The sequence below is a fragment of the Pongo pygmaeus genome, chromosome 1 (genome assembly GCF_028885625.2).
Source record: "Pongo pygmaeus isolate AG05252 chromosome 1, NHGRI_mPonPyg2-v2.0_pri, whole genome shotgun sequence".
In the NCBI taxonomy this organism is placed as follows: domain Eukaryota; kingdom Metazoa; phylum Chordata; class Mammalia; order Primates; family Hominidae; genus Pongo; species Pongo pygmaeus.
Window position 1 is genome coordinate 108450001 of NC_072373.2, and position 10000 is coordinate 108460000.

The 10000-nt window shown below is 42.2% G+C and overlaps 1 protein-coding gene across 1 annotated transcript in view; it reads left to right on the plus strand.

Annotated features, from left to right (window-relative positions):
- Positions 1–10000, plus strand: part of LOC129015142 (neuroblastoma breakpoint family member 11-like) — a 2260169-nt gene that overhangs the window by 1500858 nt on the left and 749311 nt on the right.

A 10000-nucleotide genomic window follows, 5' to 3' on the forward strand; every position in this document is an offset into this window, starting at 1 on the left:
GAGCACTTCCTTCCCAAGAGATAAGGAGTCCTCACAGCCTGTGCTGGACTCACCTCCTTGTGTGGGAGTATCTTTCCCCGGATCAGACTTAGTGTGTACCCCTTTGTTCCACTTAAGCATGTGCATCAACTGGCACCTGGCCAGCTGCTGTATCTGCGCGGGCCGCCCCCCCCCCAACCCCCACCCGCTGAGGGGAGGGGGCGGGGCCCTCTCTTCTGCTTCTCAAGAGGCTGTGTGTGCAGGCCAAATGGAGGGACCTGCTGGCCATGGGGGACCAACGCCCACGACTGAAGCGGAGCCCACATCCCGCTCTGTCTCCTCTCTGTGTGAATAATGTGTTGTTCTTCCGTCCAGTGCTTGACTGCCATGTATTTCCTTGGCGACTCTGATACCAAGAGGCTAGGGCCAGAAGTGTTCAGACTTCTACTCCTGCTGATAGGAAACAGATGCCACTTGCTGGACAAGATGAATGAAGATTCTTCTTGTGCAGGTCTTTTTGTGGACACGTGCATTCATTTCCCTTGAGGAATACCAAGTACTGGAATTGTTGGGTCATAGGGTAGGTGTAATATTAACTTTATTAGAAACGGCCAAATGGTTTCTTCCAGAATGCTTTCTCACCAGCAAGGAGAGTTCCACCGGCTGAGCATCCTTGACAGCACGCGGTGTTTACTGTTTTTTTAAATACACCTGTTCTGGTGGATGTAAAACAGTACCACATCGTGGCTTCAATTTGTGTTTCCTTTAATGAGTAATGCTGTTGAGCATATTTGCTAATGCCTTTTCACCGTTTGGCGATCCTTCTTTGCGAAGACAGGCTTTGAAGCATTTTCCCTAATTCAATTGGCTTTGCTTTTTATTACTGATTTGTAAAAAGTACTCTCTATATTCAAGATTTGAGTTATTTTTTTTTTTCAGGTAAACAGTGCAATTACCTTCTCCCAGTCTGTGGCTCACCTTCTCACTTTTTCATGGTGATTCTTGATGAGCAGAAGTTGATAACTTCGGTGAAATTCTACTTTGCTTTATTTTTTCCTGTTATCTCTTAAGGCAGAAATGTATTCTGCTACATTCTCTTCCAATAACTTTAGGGTTTCGTTTTAATTTCTGAATCTATGGCATATCAAATTCATCTCCTGACCACAGCAAACTTAGCATCTGCTAATGTCCTGATCGTCAGAAAACCTCTCTATACTGTAAATACACTGGCAAGAGTTACTTCTCTGCTGTTGGACAGCTGTGGGCCCTGTGCCTCCCTCCATTTCTTCCCTACTCCTCTCTCCCTCCATCTCCTTCTCTGTCCTTCTCTCTCTTCTCCAGTGTAGCTGGGAATCCCAGAGACACGTGAAACAGAGAAGTGGACAGGTCCAGTCTAATCTATGTCCAAGAACCCAGGTTCTGTGCTGGAAATCTATGTCAGCCCTTGCCTGACCTTGGTTAACTATCTTAAATTTTATGTGCCTCAACATTTTTCTGTGGAAGGTTAGGCCTCTTTGGAACTCTGCCTTACACTGCTGTTGTCAGACGTGCCTGGATTTAGTGACTACTCAATCAATAACGTAATCACTAGAATTATAAAAATCATTGTCATTGTCCTCTGCCTTATTTGTGAACAATCACCCTCCAGATTGTTTTCACTTTACCTTTGCTTCTAGAACTTCACGCAGGTGGAATCACGGTGCATCTACTCTGTTCTACATGCTTCTTTCTCTCTGCATAATGTCTCTGGCTCTATCCACTGCTGAGTGTAGCAGAAGTTCATTCCTCTTTCATTGCTGAGTAGTATTCCATTGCAAAGAAACAGCACAGTTTGTTGGCCATTCCCGCCCCACCCCCACCCCGATAATGAGCATCTGGGTATTGGCTATTCTGAATAAACCAGTATTGGGTATTCTGAATAAGCCTGCTTTGAACTTTCTTCCCACAAGAGATTTTGAGGGCACCTGTTTTCGTGTCCCTTGGGGAAAACCTACGTGCCTAATTGCTGGTACCAAAGAGTGAGATAATGTGCAAGTTCATAAAAACTGCAAAAACTTGTGCCAAAGTAGTTGTGTCATTTTACATTTCCACCAATGACGTGTGAGAGTTGTGGTTGTTCTTCATCTTCTCCAAGATTGGGTGTTTCCTCTCCTTATAAATTTAGCCATGCTACTGGGAGTTATAGTGGTGTCTCAATGTGGTTTTAATTTCCATTTTCCTGATAGCTAAACATATTGTATGTGCTTTATTCACCATGTGTGTACCTTTTATTCTTATGTATCTGTTCAAGTCTTTTACTCATCTAGCATACTTGGGTTGATTGGTTTTTCTTGTTGTTATTTTTGTTTTTGTTGTTTTAATTACCAGGTAAGAAGATCTCACCATACTTTATAGTGACAGGGTTTGGGGGTCAGATAGGTTCTGTGACTATTTTCTCCCTGTCTGAGGCTGTCTCATTTCTTCACTTTCCTTGTTGCCTCTTTTGATGAGAAGATATGGCTAATATTGATGAAGTCTAATTTATCAAGTCTTTCCTTTACACATTTTTTTTCTGTGCCCTATTTAATAGATCTCTGTCTACCAACGAGTCACAAAGTATCCATGAAATGCTTTATAACTTTGGCTTTTAAGTTTTGGTCTATAATGTGTCTCAAGTTACTTTCAAGTGTAGTGTAAGGGAGAATTAACCTTGTTCGTCTCCCCCTTCTCCTTTATGAAAGGCAATAAATTGAGACTATTTCCTTTGCCCCATTGAACTGCTTCTATTGAAAACCTATGGCCGGTCATGGTGGCTCATGCCTGTAATCCCAGCACTGTGAGAGACTGAGGCAGGTAGATCACTTGAGCCCAGGAGTTGGAGGCCAGTCTGGGCAATGTGGCAAAACCTCGTGTCTACTAAAATGCACCTGTAGTATGAGCTACCTGGGAGGCTGAAGCAGGAGGATTGCTTCAGCCTGGGAAGCAGACATTACAGTGAGCCGAGATGGGGCCACTGCACTCCAGCCTGGATGATAGAGTGAGACCCTGTCTCAGAAAACAAAAAGAAATTAACAAACAAGCAAAAAACCTATGTACTGTATAGCTGTGGGTCAGTTTCAGGTCTCCCAAGTCAGTCTGTTAATGCATTTGTGTCTCCCAATGCCACTTGCACACTGCCTTGTTTATAACAGCTTAGAGTGAGTCTGAAACTCAGGTTGTGCAAGTCCTCTGGTTTTGTTCTTTTTCACACAGCATAATAAGCTTTGAAATAGGTCATAACTCATGTGACCATCACATAGGTCAAGATATGCTGTCACTTCATCCCTCTCATTTCAGCATGGGACACAAGTCCTTGCTCATCTATGCTGATTGCCGCCTTGGGGCCAAGGATCCCTGTTATGGGAAGTCAGGGTCCCCAAATGGAGGGACTGCCTGGAGCCAAGGCAGAGGAACATAAATTGTAAAGATTTCATCTTAATGTGGACATTTATCAGTTCTCAAATAATACTTTTATAATTTCTTATGCCTGTCTTTAATCTCTTAATCCTGTTATTGTCGTAAGCTGAGGATGTACCTCACCTCAGGACCACTGTGATAATTGTGTTAACTGTACAAATTGATTGTAAAACATGTGTTTGAACAATATGAAATCAGTGCACCTTGAAAAAGAACGGAATAATAGCGATTTTTATGGAACAAGGGAAGGCAACCATAAGGTCTGACTGCCTGTGGGGTCGGGCAAAAAGAGTCATATTTTTCTTCTTGCAGAGGGCCTATCAATTAATGTGCAAGTAGTAAACATATCGCTAAATTCTTTTCCTAGCAAGGAATATTAATATTAATACCCTGGGAAAAGAATGCATCTCTGGGGGGAGGTCTATGAACGGCCACTCTGGGAACGTCTGTCTTGTGAAGTTGAGATAAGGACTGAGATAAGCCCTGGTCTCCTGCAAAACTCTCAGGCTTACTAGGGTTGGGAAAACTCAGCCCTGGTAAATTTGTAGTCAGACGAGTTCTCTGCTCTCAACCCTGTTTTCTGTTGTTTAAGATGTTAATCTAGACAATACATGCACCGCTGAACATTGACCCTTTTTATTTTATTTTATTATTATTATGCTTTAAGTTTTAGGGTACATGTGCACAATGTGCAGGTTAGTTACATATGTATACATGTGCCATGCTGGTGTGCTGCACCCATTAACTTGTCATTTAGCATTAGTTATATCTCCTAATGCTATCCCTCCTCCCTCCTCCCACCCCACAACAGTCCCCAGAGTGTGATGATCCCCTTCCTGTGTCCATGTGTTCTCATTGTTCAATTCCCACCTGTGAGTGAGAACATGCGGTGTTTGGTATTTTGTTCTTGTGATAGTTTACTGAGAATGATGATTTCCAATTTCATCCATGTCCCTACAAAGGACATGAACTCACCATTTTTTATGGCTGCATAGTATTCCATGGTGTATATGTGCCACATTTTCTTAATCCAGTCTATCATTGTTGGACATTTGGGTTGGTTCCAAGTCTTTGCTATTGTGAATAGTGCCACAATAAGCATATGTGTGCATGTGTCTTTATAGCAGCATGATTTATAGTCCTTTGGGTATATACCCAGTAATGGGTTGGCTGGGTCAAATGGTATTTCTAGTTCTAGATCCCTGAGGAATCACCACACTGACTTCCACAATGGTTGAATTAGTTTACAGTCCCACCAACAGTGTAAAAGTGTTCCTGTTTCTCCACATCCTCTCCAGCACCTGTTGTTTCCTGACTTTTTAATGATTGCCATTCTAACTGGTATGAGATGGTATCTCATTGTGGTTTTGATTTGCATTTCTCTGATGGCCAGTGATGGTGAGCATTTTTTCATGTGTTTTTTGGCTGCATAAATGTCTTCTTTTGAGAAGTGTCTGTTCATGTCCTTCGCCCACTTTGTGATGGGGTTGTTTGTTTTTTTCTTGTAAATTTGTTTGAGTTCATTGTAGATTCTGGATATTAGCCCTTTGTCAGATGAGTAGGTTGCAAAAATTTTCTCCCATTTTGTAGGTTGCCTGTTCACTCTGATGGTAGTTTCTTTTGCTGTGCAGAAGCTCTTTAGTTTAATTAGATCCCATTTGTGAATTTTGGCTTTTGTTGCCATTGCTTTTGGTGTTTTAGACATGAAGTCCTTGCCCATGCCTGTGTCCTGAATGGTAATGCCTAGGTTTTCTTCTAGGGTTTTTATGGTTTTAGGTCTAATGTTTAAGTCTTTAATCCATCTTGAATTAATTTTTGTATAAGGTGTAAGGAAGGGTTCCAGCTTGTTCTTCCGCATTCTGTATCTCTGCCCCTCCACTCTCTTCTTTCATATGCAGGAAAGGTCAGCTCTCCCTCAGTTTCTAATTTGCAACATCCCACTTGAAGAACGCAATGACCAGCATCAAAAATTAGACACCCTCCATGGGACTCCATCTCAGTCTTAGTTGGAGCTAATGTACCATAAACTGGGTAGCTGATCCACAACAGACATTTCTTACAGTTCTGGTGTTTGGAAGTCTAAGATCAAGGTGCCAGCATGGTAGGGTTATGGTGAGGAACTTCTTCCTGGTCATAGACTGCCATCTTCCCACTATATCTGCAGGGGGCTGAAAGAGGCTGAGAAAGCTCTCTAGTGTCCCTTTTATAGGGGCACTAATCCCACTCAGGAGGACTCCACTCTCTGGCTCTAATTACCTCCCAAAGGCCCCTCCTCCTAATTTTAACACTTTCCAGGGGTGGACAGGGGAAGGTTAGGGCTTCAACCAAGGCATTTTGGGGGGACACAAATATTAGGTTTCCTGTGATCTTTCCAGAAGAAGAAGAAATTATAAATGACCCAAAGCTTTGTATATTTCACAGTTAGAAATAAAGAAAACTTATCCTAAGATTTTGAAAGGCCTGAAATGTGAACTTCCTCCCCACCAACCCCACCACCAAAATCTGGACTCTGTGCTGAGTGTTGTGGACTTTTTGTGTGTTCATCCTCCCTGCAGACAACTGAAGATTTATTCTCTCCAGAGGGTAAAAGAGAGGATCTATTGTGAGAACCCATGCCCAATATATCAATGTAGGTTCTTTCTATTTTCCATAAGTGTCAGCCAACTGAGAAATACAGAGAGACAGTACAAAGAGAGGAATTTTACAGGTGGGCTGCCAGCGGTGACATCACATATTGGTAGGACTCCGATGCCCACCTGAGTCTCAGACCAGCAAGTTTTCATTAAGGGTTTCAAAAGAGGAGGGTGTGCAAGAACAGAGAGTAGGTACAAAGATCACATGCTTCAAAGAGCAAAAAGCAGAGCCACTGATAAGGGTCCAACAAAGATCACAGGGCAAAGGGCAAAAGCAGAACCACTGATAAGGGTCAATGTTCAGCGGTGCATGTATTGTCTAGATTAACATCTTAAACAACAGAAAACAGGGTTGAGAGCAGAGAACTCGTCTGACTACAAATTTACCAGGGCTGAGTTTTCCCAACCCTAGTAAGCCTGAGAGTTTTGCAGGAGACCAGGGCTTATCTCAGTCCTTATCTCAACTTCACAAGACAGACGTTCCCAGAGTGGCCGTTCATAGACCTCCCCCCAGAGATGCATTCTTTTCCCAGGGTATTAATATTAATATTCCTTGCTAGGAAAAGAATTTAGCGATATGTTTACTACTTGCACATTAATTGATAGGCCCTCTGCAAGAAGAAAAATATGACTCTTTTTGCCCGACCCCACAGGCAGTCAGACCTTATGGTTGCCTTCCCTTGTTCCATAAAAATCGCTATTATTCCGTTCTTTTTCAAGGTGCACTGATTTCATATTGTTCAAACACATGTTTTACAATCAATTTGTACAGTTAACACAATTATCACAGTGGTCCTGAGGTGAGGTACATCCTCAGCTTACGACAATAACAGGATTAAGAGATTAAAGACAGGCATAAGAAATTATAAAAGTATTATTTGAGAACTGATAAATGTCCACATTAAGATGAAATCTTTACAATTTATGTTCCTCTGCCTTGGCTCCAGGCAGTCCCTCCATTTGGGGACCCTGACTTCCCATAACAGGGATCCTTGGCCCCAAGGCGGCAATCAGCATAGATGAGCAAGGACTTGTGTCCCATGCTGAAATGAGAGGGATGAAGTGACAGCATATCTTGACCTATGTGATGGTCACATGAGTTATGACCTATTTCAAAGCTTATTATGCTGTGTGAAAAAGAACAAAACCAGAGGACTTGCACAACCTGAGTTTCAGACTCACTCTAAGCTGTTATAAACAAGGCAGTGTGCAAGTGGCATTGGGAGACACAAATGCATTAACAGACTGACTTGGGAGACCTGAAACTGACCCACAGCTATACAGTACATAGGTTTTTTGCTTGTTTGTTAATTTCTTTTTGTTTTCTGAGACAGGGTCTCACTCTATCATCCAGGCTGGAGTGCAGTGGCCCCATCTCGGCTCACTGTAATGTCTGCTTCCCAGGCTGAAGCAATCCTCCTGCTTCAGCCTCCCAGGTAGCTCATACTACAGGTGCATTTTAGTAGACACGAGGTTTTGCCACATTGCCCAGACTGGCCTCCAACTCCTGGGCTCAAGTGATCTACCTGCCTCAGTCTCTCACAGTGCTGGGATTACAGGCATGAGCCACCATGACCGGCCATAGGTTTTCAATAGAAGCAGTTCAATGGGGCAAAGGAAATAGTCTCAATTTATTGCCTTTCATAAAGGAGAAGGGGGAGACGAACAAGGTTAATTCTCCCTTACACTACACTTGAAAGTAACTTGAGACACATTATAGACCAAAACTTAAAAGCCAAAGTTATAAAGCATTTCATGGATACTTTGTGACTCGTTGGTAGACAGAGATCTATTAAATAGGGCACAGAAAAAAAATGTGTAAAGGAAAGACTTGATAAATTAGACTTCATCAATATTAGCCATATCTTCTCATCAAAAGAGGCAACAAGGAAAGTGAAGAAATGAGACAGCCTCAGACAGGGAGAAAATAGTCACAGAACCTATCTGACCCCCAAACCCTGTCACTATAAAGTATGGTGAGATCTTCTTACCTGGTAATTAAAACAACAAAAACAAAAATAACAACAAGAAAAACCAATCAACCCAAGTATGCTAGATGAGTAAAAGACTTGAACAGATACATAAGAATAAAAGGTACACACATGGTGAATAAAGCACATACAATATGTTTAGCTATCAGGAAAATGGAAATTAAAACCACATTGAGACACCACTATAACTCCCAGTAGCATGGCTAAATTTATAAGGAGAGGAAACACCCAATCTTGGAGAAGATGAAGAACAACCACAACTCTCACACGTCATTGGTGGAAATGTAAAATGACACAACTACTTTGGCACAAGTTTTTGCAGTTTTTATGAACTTGCACATTATCTCACTCTTTGGTACCAGCAATTAGGCACGTAGGTTTTCCCCAAGGGACACGAAAACAGGTGCCCTCAAAATCTCTTGTGGGAAGAAAGTTCAAAGCAGGCTTATTCAGAATACCCAATACTGGTTTATTCAGAATAGCCAATACCCAGATGCTCATTATCGGGGTGGGGGTGGGGCGGGAATGGCCAACAAACTGTGCTGTTTCTTTGCAATGGAATACTACTCAGCAATGAAAGAGGAATGAACTTCTGCTACACTCAGCAGTGGATAGAGCCAGAGACATTATGCAGAGAGAAAGAAGCATGTAGAACAGAGTAGATGCACCGTGATTCCACCTGCGTGAAGTTCTAGAAGCAAAGGTAAAGTGAAAACAATCTGGAGGGTGATTGTTCACAAATAAGGCAGAGGACAATGACAATGATTTTTATAATTCTAGTGATTACGTTATTGATTGAGTAGTCACTAAATCCAGGCACGTCTGACAACAGCAGTGTAAGGCAGAGTTCCAAAGAGGCCTAACCTTCCACAGAAAAATGTTGAGGCACATAAAATTTAAGATAGTTAACCAAGGTCAGGCAAGGGCTGACATAGATTTCCAGCACAGAACCTGGGTTCTTGGACATAGATTAGACTGGACCTGTCCACTTCTCTGTTTCACGTGTCTCTGGGATTCCCAGCTACACTGGAGAAGAGAGAGAAGGACAGAGAAGGAGATGGAGGGAGAGAGGAGTAGGGAAGAAATGGAGGGAGGCACAGGGCCCACAGCTGTCCAACAGCAGAGAAGTAACTCTTGCCAGTGTATTTACAGTATAGAGAGGTTTTCTGACGATCAGGACATTAGCAGATGCTAAGTTTGCTGTGGTCAGGAGATGAATTTGATATGCCATAGATTCAGAAATTAAAACAAAACCCTAAAGTTATTGGAAGAGAATGTAGCAGAATACATTTCTGCCTTAAGAGATAACAGGAAAAAATAAAGCAAAGTAGAATTTCACCGAAGTTATCAACTTCTGCTCATCAAGAATCACCATGAAAAAGTGAGAAGGTGAGCCACAGACTGGGAGAAGGTAATTGCACTGTTTACCTGAAAAAAAAAAAAATAACTCAAATCTTGAATATAGAGAGTACTTTTTACAAATCAGTAATAAAAAGCAAAGCCAATTGAATTAGGGAAAATGCTTCAAAGCCTGTCTTCGCAAAGAAGGATCGCCAAACGGTGAAAAGGCATTAGCAAATATGCTCAACAGCATTACTCATTAAAGGAAACACAAATTGAAGCCACGATGTGGTACTGTTTTACATCCACCAGAACAGGTGTATTTAAAAAAACAGTAAACACCGCGTGCTGTCAAGGATGCTCAGCCGGTGGAACTCTCCTTGCTGGTGAGAAAGCATTCTGGAAGAAACCATTTGGCCGTTTCTAATAAAGTTAATATTACACCTACCCTATGACCCAACAATTCCAGTACTTGGTATTCCTCAAGGGAAATGAATGCACGTGTCCACAAAAAGACCTGCACAAGAAGAATCTTCATTCATCTTGTCCAGCAAGTGGCATCTGTTTCCTATCAGCAGGAGTAGAAGTCTGAACACTTCTGGCCCTAGCCTCTTGGTATCA